This window comes from Antedon mediterranea, chromosome 2, assembly GCF_964355755.1.
Source record: "Antedon mediterranea chromosome 2, ecAntMedi1.1, whole genome shotgun sequence".
NCBI classification, from domain to species: domain Eukaryota; kingdom Metazoa; phylum Echinodermata; class Crinoidea; order Comatulida; family Antedonidae; genus Antedon; species Antedon mediterranea.
Window position 1 is genome coordinate 20,028,263 of NC_092671.1, and position 15,080 is coordinate 20,043,342.

The following is a 15,080-nucleotide window of genomic DNA, read 5'->3' on the forward strand; positions in this document are numbered from 1 at the left end:
TTTTAAAGACTAGCCTATTACTAGTAGTAGTAGCCTAACTATTGAATTGTACTGTATATAAAAAGAAATACACTAATCATATCCTTGGGATTTTTTAATTAGAAATATGTTACTAATAATTAATACTATAATTTCCATATACAATATATATAAAAATCTATAGGATCTGTGGTTATTTACTATTTTTGTGACAATACTTTTAGAAATATTCGCAACTAATTAGCTTCACTGTTAATGTTACTTGTCAATGGACCAGTAATACATAAAGGTAAAAAGATATTGTGAAACCTGGTTCAACATTTGAAATTCTGGTGGCAAATGGCAAAGATTCCTCACGATAAATATTTCATATTTCCATATTTAGCAGTAAACAATTTATAACAATTTTATTTTACTTTAGGTTAAAATTAATGCATTGACAGAGGTAGAGGCTAAAGACCTACTAACTAAAGGAAGCAGCAGAGAAAAAGTACCAGAGGGAGGTCATCATCCTGTACCACCAGCAACTACACCAAGTTGGTGTGTTTGCAACAACTGCTGGCAAATTCAAACTGAAAATGAAAGAGTGGGCTGTGGCTATACACACGAAAACACAACAAATTTCAGGTAATTGCACGTGTGAAACATTACAGTATATTAATTTAACATACTTATTGATAAAATGCATTACAATGATAAAGTGTCGATATAGTGTATCTAAAAAAACACAAAAAGAATTGTCTTTTTGTCAAACTAATTTTAAAAGTTCTGCTTTATTTTTAATAAGTACTGTTGTTAAAATACAGACCTGTTACCAGCTTATATTATTTTGAAAAATAGTGCATAACATAAACTAAACAAAAAATACTAAATAAACATTTTTTTTTCATTTTAGGACTTTTAGTTGCTCATTCTAAATGAAGCAATGTTGCAATTGGCACGAGCCTATCATCAAGATATATTAGCAGCGCCTATGGACAACAAATGGAATAGGGGTCATAAACATACAGCCTACCGGCAGTATGTTTTGTGACCACATGGTCGTCTCGGTATTGGCATCAGAATATAATACCCAGTTGTGTATGGGCAGTACGGGACAAATACCCCGATGCATTTGGCCAGTATGTTGGTTTTCAACCAGGACGAATTTAAAGATGTATTGTCCCTTTGTACAATTCCCACAAATAGATTTCCAAATTTAATTGCTCATTTTAGTACCATAACAGAAAAAAATAAATCATTTTTAACTGAATACATTAAAAACTTAACAGGAATTGCCCAGTACTGTTTGCACGAATAGAAAGGTAACTGATACATCATAGTTTTGTTTAAAATCTTGACAATTTCTCTTCAACTAGTTGATGAGTTGGTGGTGCTGGTACTGAAGCAATGTTTCTGCTGAGCCTTCTTGGGTCATCTTCTCCTAAGCCTGTTACTGTTTACATGCTAGTTTCATCAAGTAGTCTTCTGTATACAACCATTTCCACCAATTTCTGGATGTAGCTGTAATCCTTTTCTTCTTTAACAGGCACCACTGTCCACCTCTTACTTTTTTTTGTTAAATAAGCGTTGATATCTACACAACAGAAAATAATTGTTTATAATTTTTGACAGCAATTTGGAATATTTTGCTTAGATTGCAATTCGGGAAAACCGATTTTAAAATTAATTGTCAAATTTCTTTTGCCCATATACCTGTAGCTAGTTCCGTTGTACATGGCATAAAGATACAATTGATTTAAGAATAGACTTGTCGGTTTCATATGTAGTACGGTATTTAGTAATTAATATAGCCAATTAATATTCAACTGTAAAAAACTATGGAATGTACCTTGTGGTCCCATCTTTATTTTTCTTGATCTCTCGTTGATGGTTTGCTGTGTAATCCAATGCTGCCAGAAGATTCCTTACTTTGTACATTGGTGGACTGTAATGGAATCTTTTGGCCGCATACATCAAAATACATTGGTGGAAATTTTCCAGTTCAGCAGTTCCACTAAAAATACACAATATGTATATATAAATAGCTAAGTCAATACTGTTGTCAAATGCAATAAAATATGCAAGTTTTAAAGTAATACTAATAAATGTGTTTATTATGTGTATATTGTTCTGTTGAAATGTATATTTATTGTTTAGAGCACCTGTTTTTTTTTTTTTTAGCTTTAATCAATACTACAGAATATGCACAGAAATGCTTGTACAGTCTAAACCATTCCTCTATTTTTAATCAATTTGCTCACCGAAAATTAAGCCAATATGGGATTTTCTTTAGGAATCTGTTGTTTAGGACGATCTTTCGTAGTGCATCGTGCGCTGGATGACCCTTTGTCATCCATCCCTTTTGTCTCTCGCTCTCAAGAGGTCCATGACTACAGGAGGCTGTACCAACATCACTATATGATAAAGCCCACTGGTGTTCATCCACCACATGGTGAAGAATTCCACACCATATTCCCTATCATTGAACAAGAAAATCAGTAAAATACATATCTCAAATACAGATTTCTTTTTTTAAATATGGAAAAAATGGATACAATATCAGATACACACAGAGATAATATGACAATGTCAGTATCTGAAGATAGCTGTGAGCCTTTAAAATTGATGAACATAGTAGAACCAGAATAAAGAAATTAATTCCACAATTAAGAAGATCTTGTGCTAAAGTTTATGTTCAAGAACAATATAACTTGTCTTTGAGAGTGTATATACAGTATGTGCACCATTAAATTAAAACATGTACATACAAGAAATTCATCATATGTCTTTGAAGTCTCGCAGGTATGCCAGAAATGGTTTACAATATCTTTGCTCCAACTTAATAAGACTTTGCAGTCTTTCTTCTGACCAGCCTGTTAAATTGTATAAAAAATACCAATGAAACAAAAGATTAGTATTAATTTGTATAATAAATATCCTATTTTACATATTATGAAATTAGGGTATAACTATAATAAAATAATTTACATTGTCTGCAAATTACCAAAAAACTTACTGCAACCAATGCTTTTGCTAGATTCTTGGCAGCATGCCAAATATCGTGTGAGTGTTTGATGTCTGGATATTCGTTTTCTAGAGTGATGAAGAAAAACAAATATAAAAATAAACCATATTTTACAGAATAAAAACATGTTAATCAAAAATTTATTTTAGATTTTGGTGATCATCTAGAATTACGATGTAAAAATAAAACATACTCATCAATGCGCCAATCTGTAAGTGTGCATCGGTTACACATTCAACGACATTCACATTTTGTTGTTTGAGAAATGAAACACTCTTCTGAAATCCTACTTTTGCCCTCTGTCTCCCGCTTATCAATTGTCATAATTGACAAAATACTTTTGTCAGCATTGTCCATCATAGTATATGTGCAAAATTGGGCAGAGTGTCCTGGACTGTCCATCCTTCCATCTCCTATGAAAAAAAAATATTTACAGTAATAACGTTCTTGTATTGTATATAAGTAGATTTGTACCTGACTACCACTAACAACAGTTTTTAATAGAATTTCTCTTCACTATAACTCGTCAAAAACAATATTAGCGTTTTTCAGTAATTTAGTTCCATCCTGCATTTTCATTTGCACAATGAAGCCTTGACCTATGAACTTTAGTTTAGTCACATTTATTTTTTTTCCATACACCTCCATTTTATATTATAATACCTACCAAGCAGTACAACATCTTTTCCTTCATGTGCTGTCAAGATTTCTTTCTGGGTATCTTCCCATAATTCAGTAACTGCAGGCACAAGATATTTTCTCTGAATTCTATAGTAGGTGTTGACATTCAGAATATGAAGTTTTAAAAACTTGGCCAGAAGAGCAATCTTTGCATAGTTGTTTCCAGAAGCTAAAAGTGCCGTAGACATTAACAAATCCCCTCCATGCAATTTGTTCTTTAGAATTGGTTGAGAACACCATTTGTTGTTCAGGTGGCCATTTGTACAAATCTAAGTAGATCACAATAATATATTTATTAAATAAACCATTAAACCAATTTCATAAAATAAGTCATTTGACAAGCTGAAACACATTACATAGCAACCATCATTGTTTGATGGTACCATAGACTTGTTCATAAATTGGTTTCAGGAATTAATTAGAATTATGAATTATTAAATTAAGATAAAATGTTTACAAAAATTGAAAGTAAGACTTTTTACCCATTTGAAATACACAGCAGAACCAACAAACTTTGAATGCAGATCAACAGGACTACTACAGGATTTTCTAGTACAAGATTTGTTGATTTTGATTTCTGCCAAGGTTTTCAAACAGTTTAAGTACACTATGCAGGTTTCATCTTTTATAAGAAAGTCAGACTCTTCCATAATATCAATGTGTTTAACATAAGGGCTTTCAACTTCCACCCCTTCAATGTCCTCCTCAATCTGACTGGATGGATCATCATTTTCTGCCTCAATTTCAAATTCCTCTTCAACGAATGAGGTTTCTCTGAGGTTAAGTGCATTGTTGGGACTGAAAAATGTATGTATGACTTAATTTCAAACATTAATTTTTTTTTAAATGATGCTTTACTGCATCACAATGAAGTTTAGGTTAAAGGAATAGATGATGACTTACCAAAGGCTTATGTCAAATGATGGTTCATATAAATCATAATCTTCATCTTCATCACAAGTGCTCTCTGACTCAGATTCACTTGACAAGTTAATGTCAATGGTCATACTGAAAGAATAATAGTAATACTTGTGCAATGATGTCAACCTCTTAATTGTGTGATTAGAAACACTAGCAATCGAGGGGGAAAGGATTTTAAACTATGTAATTAAAATTAATACATTGTAACATATAAAATGAAAAGTATACAGAATTCATTTACTTTAATATTTCAGCAGAGCATCTGGGTCTGTCCTCTTCTTTAATGTTGCTTATACTAAAAAAATAACAGTTTTAATGCCATTTTATTTCTCAATAACAGTAATCAGATTGGCATAGTGTATAAAGAGTGCAGGGTATTATCAAGCCACAGACAAGGATTTTGCTGTGTTCATTCCATTGGAATTAAGTGAAACAGAAAAGTTAAAGCGCTGCAATTTTAGTTTAAACTTACCTTCCATCTTCAGAAGCACTTGGAAAAGCGGTTACAGTACTTGAGTTACTGCTAAATCTATCAATTCCAGATATTGAAGAAATTCTAAAGAACAATTTATGATCAATGACAATTTCTATATTTTATAGTTATATTTGTAGAGTTCCTATTGAGAAGTCAGTTAGTAGTGAGTGTTGAAGCCATGTAATCGTGAGTGTAGAAAGCAACCGTTCACTATGTGAATCCCATGTGATCTAATTTAAGTACGGTATTAATATTATTAGTAATATATTTCATAACAAAATTTGTATTATATCTAAATTTTCATACCTTGTATCTGAACCACCAGATAGTGTAGTTCTTAAATAAGCACCTTCTATAGGCGTCGATGTTGTAGGAAGGTGAGTAGAAACTGTTGTCCTGGTCGGCCCAGAAGCTGTGCTATGTCTTTCTGCATGACTAAACGTAAAACAATAAAGCACAGTGTGAAGAGGTATAGAATAAGGGAAAACAATTTTACAATTTAAATTTAAAAAAAAATTAATATACCAAATCATCAAATTAATACTGTACTAAAATTGACACTGGCTAGCCCTAGTAATGTAACAACAGAGGAGGTACCAAAGTTAATTCCCACTCTAGCTAGGAAAATAATTATTTTACCAGCCCTGTTTGTGAAGGCCCTCACTACCAAACAGATGGTATTGTAATCAATTATCTACTTAAAATTCCAAGTCAAATGGTTAGGAGGTAAACCTTTTCGTCATGGGTGGCCAATTTTTTTATTAAAAAAAATGGTAGGACCTGTGCTGTGTGTATGTTCAGCTAGGTAACCGGATCTATGATTTTAATTAGGCATAGGCCTAGCGGCTAGCTATTCTATGCTAGATTATATATAACACTAACACTAAATAAAAGTATACTTTCTGTCTCAAAATACCTGCTGTACTACGAAAGGTGTGTTGTATTACTCTATCTAGCTAGGCCTATCAATCCGCCTGTTTTCGAACGATTCATCTAATTGCAAAGGTAGGCAGGCCTAGTAGTAGTAGTAGTAGTAGTAGTAGTAGTAGTGGGATCCAGTCAAGTCGCCCCATCGCAAAGTCGCCCCATACAAAGTCGCCCAATACAAAGTCGCCCCATCGCAAAGTCGCCCCAAAACAAAGTCGCCCCGGCACAGTCGCCCCATTACAAAGTCGCCCCATCGCAAAGTCGCCCCAACGCAAAGTCGCCCCAACGCAAAGTCGCCCCAACGCAAAGTCGCCCCAACGCAAAGTCGCCCCATCACAAAGTCGCCCACGGTTTTATTTCGGAAGTGCCGCCGCTAGTAGTACGCTGTTTTAATCATATAGCGGTTGCGTTTGATATCGATTGCGTTGTTACTTTGGTCGCGCTAAATGTCGTATACATTATAATGTTTATCCTATTATAGGCCTATACATAATTTGTGTTTTAATTTTTATTTTACAGGTTTTAATGGAGTGATGTGCTTTTTAAAAATCATTAAAAAATAGTCCCTTGTTTGAAAGTTCTAAAAAGATTTCGAAAAGATTATCCCTGATTTATAGTTTCGAAAATGTTAATTTAATATGATTTTAAAATTACCAGAGCCACAATTACGAATCTTTCTTCAACCTACGCGTGGATACCAGCTCATTTTTTAGGATAATATAATAAGTGTATAAATAGTAGGCCTTCGTATATTTACAGTAGTTAAAACAATAACAGCGTTGTAAGACAATAAATGTTTTATAGGCTACTTATTGATCATTTTGCATTTATTGACAAGTTATGTGCCTATAGTTATTTAATTTTAATTATGACTTTTCAAAATAAAGAAATAAAAAAAAGGGGATTTCTTCGCCGATATGATCGTTTTACACATGCAGGTATATTAGTAAAATTAAAACGCTACATTTTGACCATGGAAAAACCATCGTACAGTATGATTATCGTGTGCGTGTTTTTTAAAAAGGGGAATCCCCGACGGGCAGCAGAAAGACGTAGCAGCTGTGAGAAGGAAACAGATACCAGAAGGAGCAGCTCCGATTGGTTTCAGAGAATGTTTCAGATTGCGAGTCGCTTTTTATTCAACAGCAGAATGATCATTTTACTGAAGAAATTCTTTTCAACCCTTTTGGTTATAGAACATTCTAATTATCATGCCTAATAAATATCCTCATATCGGGTGTTTATTTAATTTTAATAAACAAGACAGTGAAGAGGCACGGAATAATACGTACACGGACGTACGACGAATACACATGCACGTCATCATTTACGACATATAGTGGCGATATGATGCAATTTTATAATGGATATAATGATGGGATTGCATTTCCATGCTTATAATCAATGTTCATTATTGTAATACTATGTATATAATAGTAAACTGAATGTTTATAAATAAATTGTTTTACCTAATTTGTTGCATATAAAAAATAAAAGACACAGACGTAGCCTACGTTTCCTATAAAATATTTCACATTTAAATATATGTACTGTTAAATGACATTATGCTGAATAATAGGCTTACTATAATCTTAAACTATGTTTACAAATTGTCATTTTTAAGGCACACATCTTTCTCTCATCATAGACCTCAGTGTAAAATAAAAACAAAAATCAATTATTAATATAGGTCTAATAATAATAAATATTCATCGACCAAAGTAAAAATAATCTAGATCGTATAACATCATTTTATCGCGACCAAAATTAAACGCCACCGATTTCGAACGCGACTGATATCATCGTAAAACTCCGACGGGGTTTCCCCATCTTCAGATGGTGCGTTGTAGTGCGACAACGGCGGAGTAATTACGGGGTTTCCCTCTGGTGAGAGCTAGCACGTTAGTGCGACCGCGGAGTGATTAGTTGGGGGCTTCCTCTCTGATGATTGGGGAGCGTGCCGATCGTGTGACCTGAGACTACATGGTGGGGCTTCCCCTTTGCCTACACGTTCCGTGTTATTTTGTGTATCATTGCGACATTTTACGCACTTTTAAACCATTTTTTAACGTTTTGGGGCGACTTTGCGATGGGGCGACTTTGTGTTGGGGCGACTTTGCGATGGGGCGACTTTGCGTTGGGGCGACTTTGCGATGGGGCGACTTTGCAATGGGGCGACTGTGTCAGGGCGACTTTGTTTTGGGGCGACTTTGCGATGGGGCGACTGTGTATGGGGCGACTTTGTATGGGGCGACTTTGCGATGGGGCGACTTGACTAGCATCCGAATTAGTATAGGCTATATAGTAGTTAGTATAGATAGGCTAGGCCTAGCCTGGAGGTCTAACCTAACCTATTTATTATTATTAGTATTATACTAAATTCAAAATAATTAGGCTATCTATAACTCTGTGGAACTATAGTACCAATAATAATAATTATCATTACTTACTAGTATTGCCTATTTTACTAAATAAAAGGCCCTAACTAATCCCTAGAGCCGATGGACACTGTACTAAAGAGAGAAGTTACCTGTCAAGCAAAAAATTTGCAACATCAGAATTACTTGCTAAATTATTTGCTTCTTTTACTACGGACCATCTCTGAAATGTATCGAAGTTTAGCAAAATTCTGCGAGCATTTGACGCTACATTACGTGTAAGTTTGCGCCTTTTCTTTTCCGATGATCTCAATCCAGAATAAGGGCCTCGTTTACCCATCCTTTACCACGGGTTCGTCTCTCTCGCGATGAACGATGATAATCAACTCACACGTGTGTTCTCTTGCGGTACGTACAGAAATAAACAAGCCAAAAAAGGAGTCGTATGCATAATTCATTAGCAAGCGCGTTGCATTATGGGATATGTTTTGATCGAAAACTTTGACTGGAAGTCACAGTTATTTTTTTAACAAAAAACCGTTTGTAATTCAGTTGAATGATTTTTTTTTCGACTAATTTTTATTGAAAGTTAAATTACTATTATGATACTTCAAATTGACCCATTTTTTTCGAAATCTGTTATTTTTTATTTTTTTTGGAATTAGTCAAAGGGACAATACATCTTTAAACTACAAAGAAGGAAAATAAAGTTTAAAATGAAGTAATAAATTGTGTTTGACACAAATGTTTCTTCCTTGGTACGTATACTGTCGACTCGGAAGAATTTATTTTGTGTCAAATAGCTCTCACAAAAACACAGAAATGAATATAGTGTAAAATGTCATTTTATTCAATAATGACGCAAAATAGGGAAGCGCCCAATTCTAAATTACAGCTAAACATGAGAGTATTGTGCTTCCCTACAAAATGCGAATCACTCTCTACCTTAACATAATAGTACAATATAATAGTAATAATAATGTTAATATAAATTAGTAAATTAATTGATCACATAGATAGATATAACTTAACGGGAAACTAAAATTAGTTAATTAGTTAACATCCATCATATAAAGTTAGATAGAATGATATAATGATAAAATGCTTGATAGTGGTTGCCAAAAAAGGCCAGAACCCATTGTAAATGGGAGCACCCAAACACAAGCCAAGGAGCAGAGGAAAGAAAACGTCTACTTAAATATGGAATGCAATCCATAGCATACCATAGTCAATCTAAACAAAATTAATATATAGGCCTACCTATAATGTAACCTGAGCCACCCGCTCAATGGTTTATTATCTTTTGAGTCAAACGCCCTGTATTACGGCCAAACGCCATAATATATTTTGTACTTTTTAAATATTAAACGAATGCATACGTACGTACGTAGCTTTTAAAGGCATCAGAGGACCAACGACCCATTTTTTGAGTTATATGTTCTGACAGCCAAAGACCCGCGGCATGTATAGCTGCCCCTATTCTGAAACTGTGACCTTTATATTAAATAAATGAAATTGCTGTCTTAAGACATGTTGATATGAATTGTGGAGTTACCGGTTTATCATCTATGTGTTGGAACAGAGGGCCGTTGGTATGGCTGAACATGCCTAAGTACGTACGGAGATGGTGCACCGGGCAAAAACCCTGATCGTTTTGGGAAGTAATATGGATAGTAATAGGTGGTTTTCCCGTCGAAGTTTTGGAATGGCGCAAAGTTAAATTCATCCCCTTGGGAGAAAAATTAACGTCTTCGCGCTGTAGTACCTTAGCTTCCATGCCTGTTCGGGCGGCTAACTCGCCAACTCGCATGAAACCCTGGAACGCGGTCAAGAAAAAGGCTGACAAAAGATTTCTAATTTTTAAAGACAGAACTGTTGAGTCTAGGGCTCTGATTAATTTTCTGAGAATGTCAATTGTAATCGGCAAGCGCGTGTTCCTAGATTGTGAAGAAGCATGTATACCACGAAGTGTTTTCCTGACAAGAAAAGAATCTGATGGGTCTGAGAAACTGTGAATTTTGTGGATAAAACAGATAGCCGAAACATGTAAATTTATCGTGCTTGGTGCATACCCTTTTTCAAATAAGAATGCGATGAAATTACAAAGGTGGGTAGGGAGAAGCGGTAGATTATTTTTACCTATGACCACCTATTGAGCAATTCCCAACTTCGAGCGTACGCTTTACGAGATGAAGTTGACAAGGACGATTTGATTAATTTACGAGCTGTCTGTGACAGGTCGTCCGCACGTGTAGCCAAAATATATCGTACGGTCCTCCAATGTTAAAGGTCCTATAAATGGAAAAGAGGTGAAAAACATCTGTAAAACGCTAAACTAAATATAAATAAACGTGGAGGGTACAATAGTTGGACATTTTTCTAAATGTTTTAAAGTCATCAAGGCCTTATCGATTTTTAAACGTGATAGCCAATCTGCCATGACATTTTTTACCCCTTGAATATGTTGCGCTCTGAAATTAATGTTATAGTTGAGACAGCAGAGAATTAATCGCCTGAGTAAACGGAGGAGAATACTATCTTTAGCTGTTTTCTTATTTATTATGTACACCACTGCTATATTATCGGACTGAAATAAAATGTATTTATTTGATAGAAGGTGTCACAATTCAAGTGCTAAAACGATTGGGAACATTTCTTTCGTGGCGATCGAGTGATGTTGCAAATGAATTGGCCAACGAAACGCGAACCATTTTGAATCAAGGACTCCTGCGCATCCAATTGAGCCCGCTGCATCAGTAAATAATTGAAGGGTTGACGAAGATAACCAAATTTCTTCTAGTATCATAGATTTCCCATTAAAGTTGTTCGCAAATTCTAATCAAGTGTTTAAATCCTCTTTGGTCCCTGTAGTTAAAGTCCGAAAATCCGTAGCCAGTGGTCTTCTTGAATTTGAATGTTTCATAGTGTTACCCGCTGTTAGGTTTATTAATCGGCGTAAAAATGGACGGCCGGGAACGACCACGCAACAAGCAAAATTTAGGAGACCTAACAGAGATTGTAATTCTTTTAAGGTCACTTTCTTTCTCGAAAGAAAATAAGACAGTTTTTCCCGAATTGTTATGACCTTTTCCATAGGAAGTTTACATTCCATTGCTAAAGTATCTACTTCTATGCCGTATATGGTCAAGCATGTCCGTGGTGTAACCGTTTTGCTGTATTTGATCGGGACCTCCACTTGAGAACATAAAAACATAAAGTTGGTCAGAGAATTTAAACATGTGTCGGAATTGGCTTCCCCAATAAACCAAATCATCTAACAAATGGGATATACCCTTGGTATGGAACTTATTTCGCATTATCCATGTTAATCCGTCAGTAAACAAACTGAAACGATTGCATGAACTGGATGCTCCCATCGGTAAACATTTGTCATAATACAATTTTTCTTCCCACGAGAACCCTAAAAGCCAGTAATCTTTAGGTGTGATCGGAATAATGCGAAAGGCCTCTTCGATATCCGTTTTAGCCATAAGACTGCCTACCCCAAACGATATTACTTGTTTGATAATTGTGTCGATGTTGTCATACTGTACTAATTTTTCATCGGTAGCTATTGTGTCGTTGACGGAATCCCCTTTTGGATAAGTCGTGAATGATTCGGAATTTACCAATAGGGTTGGTGAAATCTGTCCATAATAGGTTACTTTTCTGTCCATAATAGGGGACTTTCTGTCCATAATAGGGACTAGAGGGCGCTGTTGTTTGTCCATAATAGGTGACTTTCATAATTGGCTGTCCAAAATAGGCGACTTTTTGTCCACAATAGGCGAGTTTATTGGAGTAGTGCGCCATCCATTGTTTTGTCCATAATAGGTGATTTTGTTGGCGTACTCGACGTACATACGTAGTTTATTTCGCGAGTAGAAGTAATACAGTAGTATTATTAGTTAATACTAATTTGCTTTCTCTTCAGACTTCGAGGCTACCTAGGCCTAGCTAGTAGGAGGCCTAGGCCTAATTAGTATAATTATTTAAGTCTCTCTAGCCTCTAGGCCTAGCCTAGGCTAATCCTGTTTTAGTTAGGCTAGGCTAGTACTACTAGGCCTACTAGCTTAGCTGGAGTCCATTTGTTATTGTCTACTAATGAAAAGTGAGCTTTTTTTTCTAGGCCTACCTTACAGCAGGGGAGGAATACAAATGACATGGGCTCATATTAGGTAGATAGGTTTCCTACTACAAACAACTAGGCCTATCCTCATTATCTGTTTTTTTATTATTTCATTTTTTTAATATGACTATTTTACAGACTAGGGCCTAGGCCTACTCGTAACTATACTGTCTAACTGCAGGTCAGGTCTGGCGGACTAGTCACTATACAGTCTTTTACTAATACCACTGCCACCACCGCCCACTACTATACTTTGAAGACTGAAATCAGCTACTACTAGCCTAGTCTACTACTAGACCTATTGGTAGTTTGTCTTCAAATCACAGACATCTAGATTGCTAGATTGACCTATTTAAATTTTTGTTTTTTTTAATTATTTTTTGAATGAATGAGTCTTATCCAGACAGTTCGGACAGTTAGTAGGTTGGCAGTATAGTAGAGCCAGAGCTATTGTTACTGTATGTTATTAATTATGTCACCTATTTAAATCTCAATTTTTCCATATTTTTTGCATGTATTAAAGATTGTGTAGTGTATCTTCTGATCAATGTTATAGTACAGTAGCATGCACATTAACTAGGGTAAGTAACAGATAGGCCCAACCTACAATTGAAGAATAATACTTTACATACAACCCACTAGGCCTACATCTTTTAGGACATTTTTCAATATGACCAAGATACTGTAAAATCCCAAGAAGCAGCCTATTTAGAAAAAGTATTTGTATGCAAAAGTAATCTTCGGAAAAGAAGGATACAATTTAGTCAAACATTTTCAGAGAGACAAACTGAATTTTATCAGTACCGTAGTAGAAAAACTGACAATACATGAAAATTAATTTTTAACATTCTGATTTGAAATATTCTATTCATTTGAATTGCTAAGAAATTAAAAGTAGATATTTTTTTTTCATTCATTATAAACATTACAATCACAGTACAAAGAATAGATAAATCCACTAACAAATTCATGCAGAAAATATTTCAAAATTTAATTGAATGTTATATTATTAAAGCATTCATAATTCAATAAAGGATTTGTCTTTAAAACATTTAATATCAGTTTTCATATAGTGAGTATGGTAATAATTGACTCTAACAACTGGTATAAACTTAAATTTAGTAAAACAATCCTACATATCTTTTTTTAAATGCAATAAAATATTTAAACATAACTGTTTCCCACCATACTGTTTCCCACCATACAACATGAAAATTTGTCTCAGCATTACTAAGATTGAAGTTACTTGCATTATAAAATACTTAAACATTATTATAGTATTTAAATGCTTCCTTTTTTTTTATTATAGGCATACGGATGTTTGATATTCTGCTCATATACAGTATGCTGCTGAAATGAAAAAGTACATCACTTCAACATATTATTTTTTATCATAATCATCGATCAATAATTATAGTAATAAACATAATAATTATGGTGCATTTTATTTATCCTTGCTATTTTTTAAATTGTAGTTTAACCATGTTTTTACACTTTTAAAATTAATATAATTCAGTATTTTTTAAATGTGATTTAGATTTTGAATAAACTGTTCTGAATACAGAACAAAGGTGTTGCTTGTACACTGCGTGTATGTAAACTTGCTTTATTGTCGTATTTCTTATTATTAAACATTAAAATTGATTCATTTAATTAAACAATATAATAAATGGATGAGATGTGCTGCTGTTGATACACTTTAGACTGGGATGGTTTGTCATTGAGCTATGTGGATCCAGAAGGGGAGGACCTAAAATGACGAAATGAAGTGCTGAACTGTGATGTCTTTTTCAATATTAAATTGATTTTTATTATTACTGTTAACAAAACAAAATAAGTCCAAAGAAAAAAAAATACAACAATTACATTGAAACACCAATGCATTTATAAAAATAACAGTTTACATTTTCATTATCTTAAAAAAATAAAACTTTATCAATATTATTATTAGAGTATTATGGGGTATTTTTTATTTTTGTAAAAGAACGTGTGGATTTGGTGATTTATTTAAACTTGCAATAGTATGGTAAGTTGCGTAATGTCTGTCCGTACTATCAAACCTAAAATGAAGTTCAAATTAAATTATTTGTTGCTGAATAAATTTCACATTTCAATATTATTAGTGGACAATAACAAATGGACTAGGCCTAGGCTAGTAGTACTAGTAGGCCTATAGAGGTAGCCTAACTAACAGGACTAGCCTAGCTAGGCCTAGCCTAGGCTAGAAAGACTTAAATATTTATATACTAATTAGGCCTCCTAGGTAGCCTCGAAGTCTGAACAGAAAGCAAATTAGTATTACTTCTACTCGCGAAATAAACTACGTATGTACGAGTACGCCAAAAAAATCACCTATTATGGACAACACAATGGATTGCGCACTACTCCAATAAACTCGCCTATTGTGGACAAAAAGTCACCTATTTTGGACAGCCAATTATGAAAGTCACCTATTATGGACAAACAACAGCGCCCTCTAGTCCCTATTATGGACAGAAAGTAACCTATTATGGACAGAAAAGTTACCTATTATGGACAGATTTCACCAACCCCGCTCGAATTTACCTGGTTCAGATTTCGGAT

General features: G+C 34.3%; 1 pseudogene; it reads right to left on the reverse strand.

Moving 5' to 3' along the window:
• Positions 1-875: 875 nt before the first annotated feature.
• On the reverse strand, positions 876-5,753 carry LOC140039349 (uncharacterized; annotated as a pseudogene).
• Between the last annotated feature and the right edge of the window lie 9,327 nt (positions 5,754-15,080).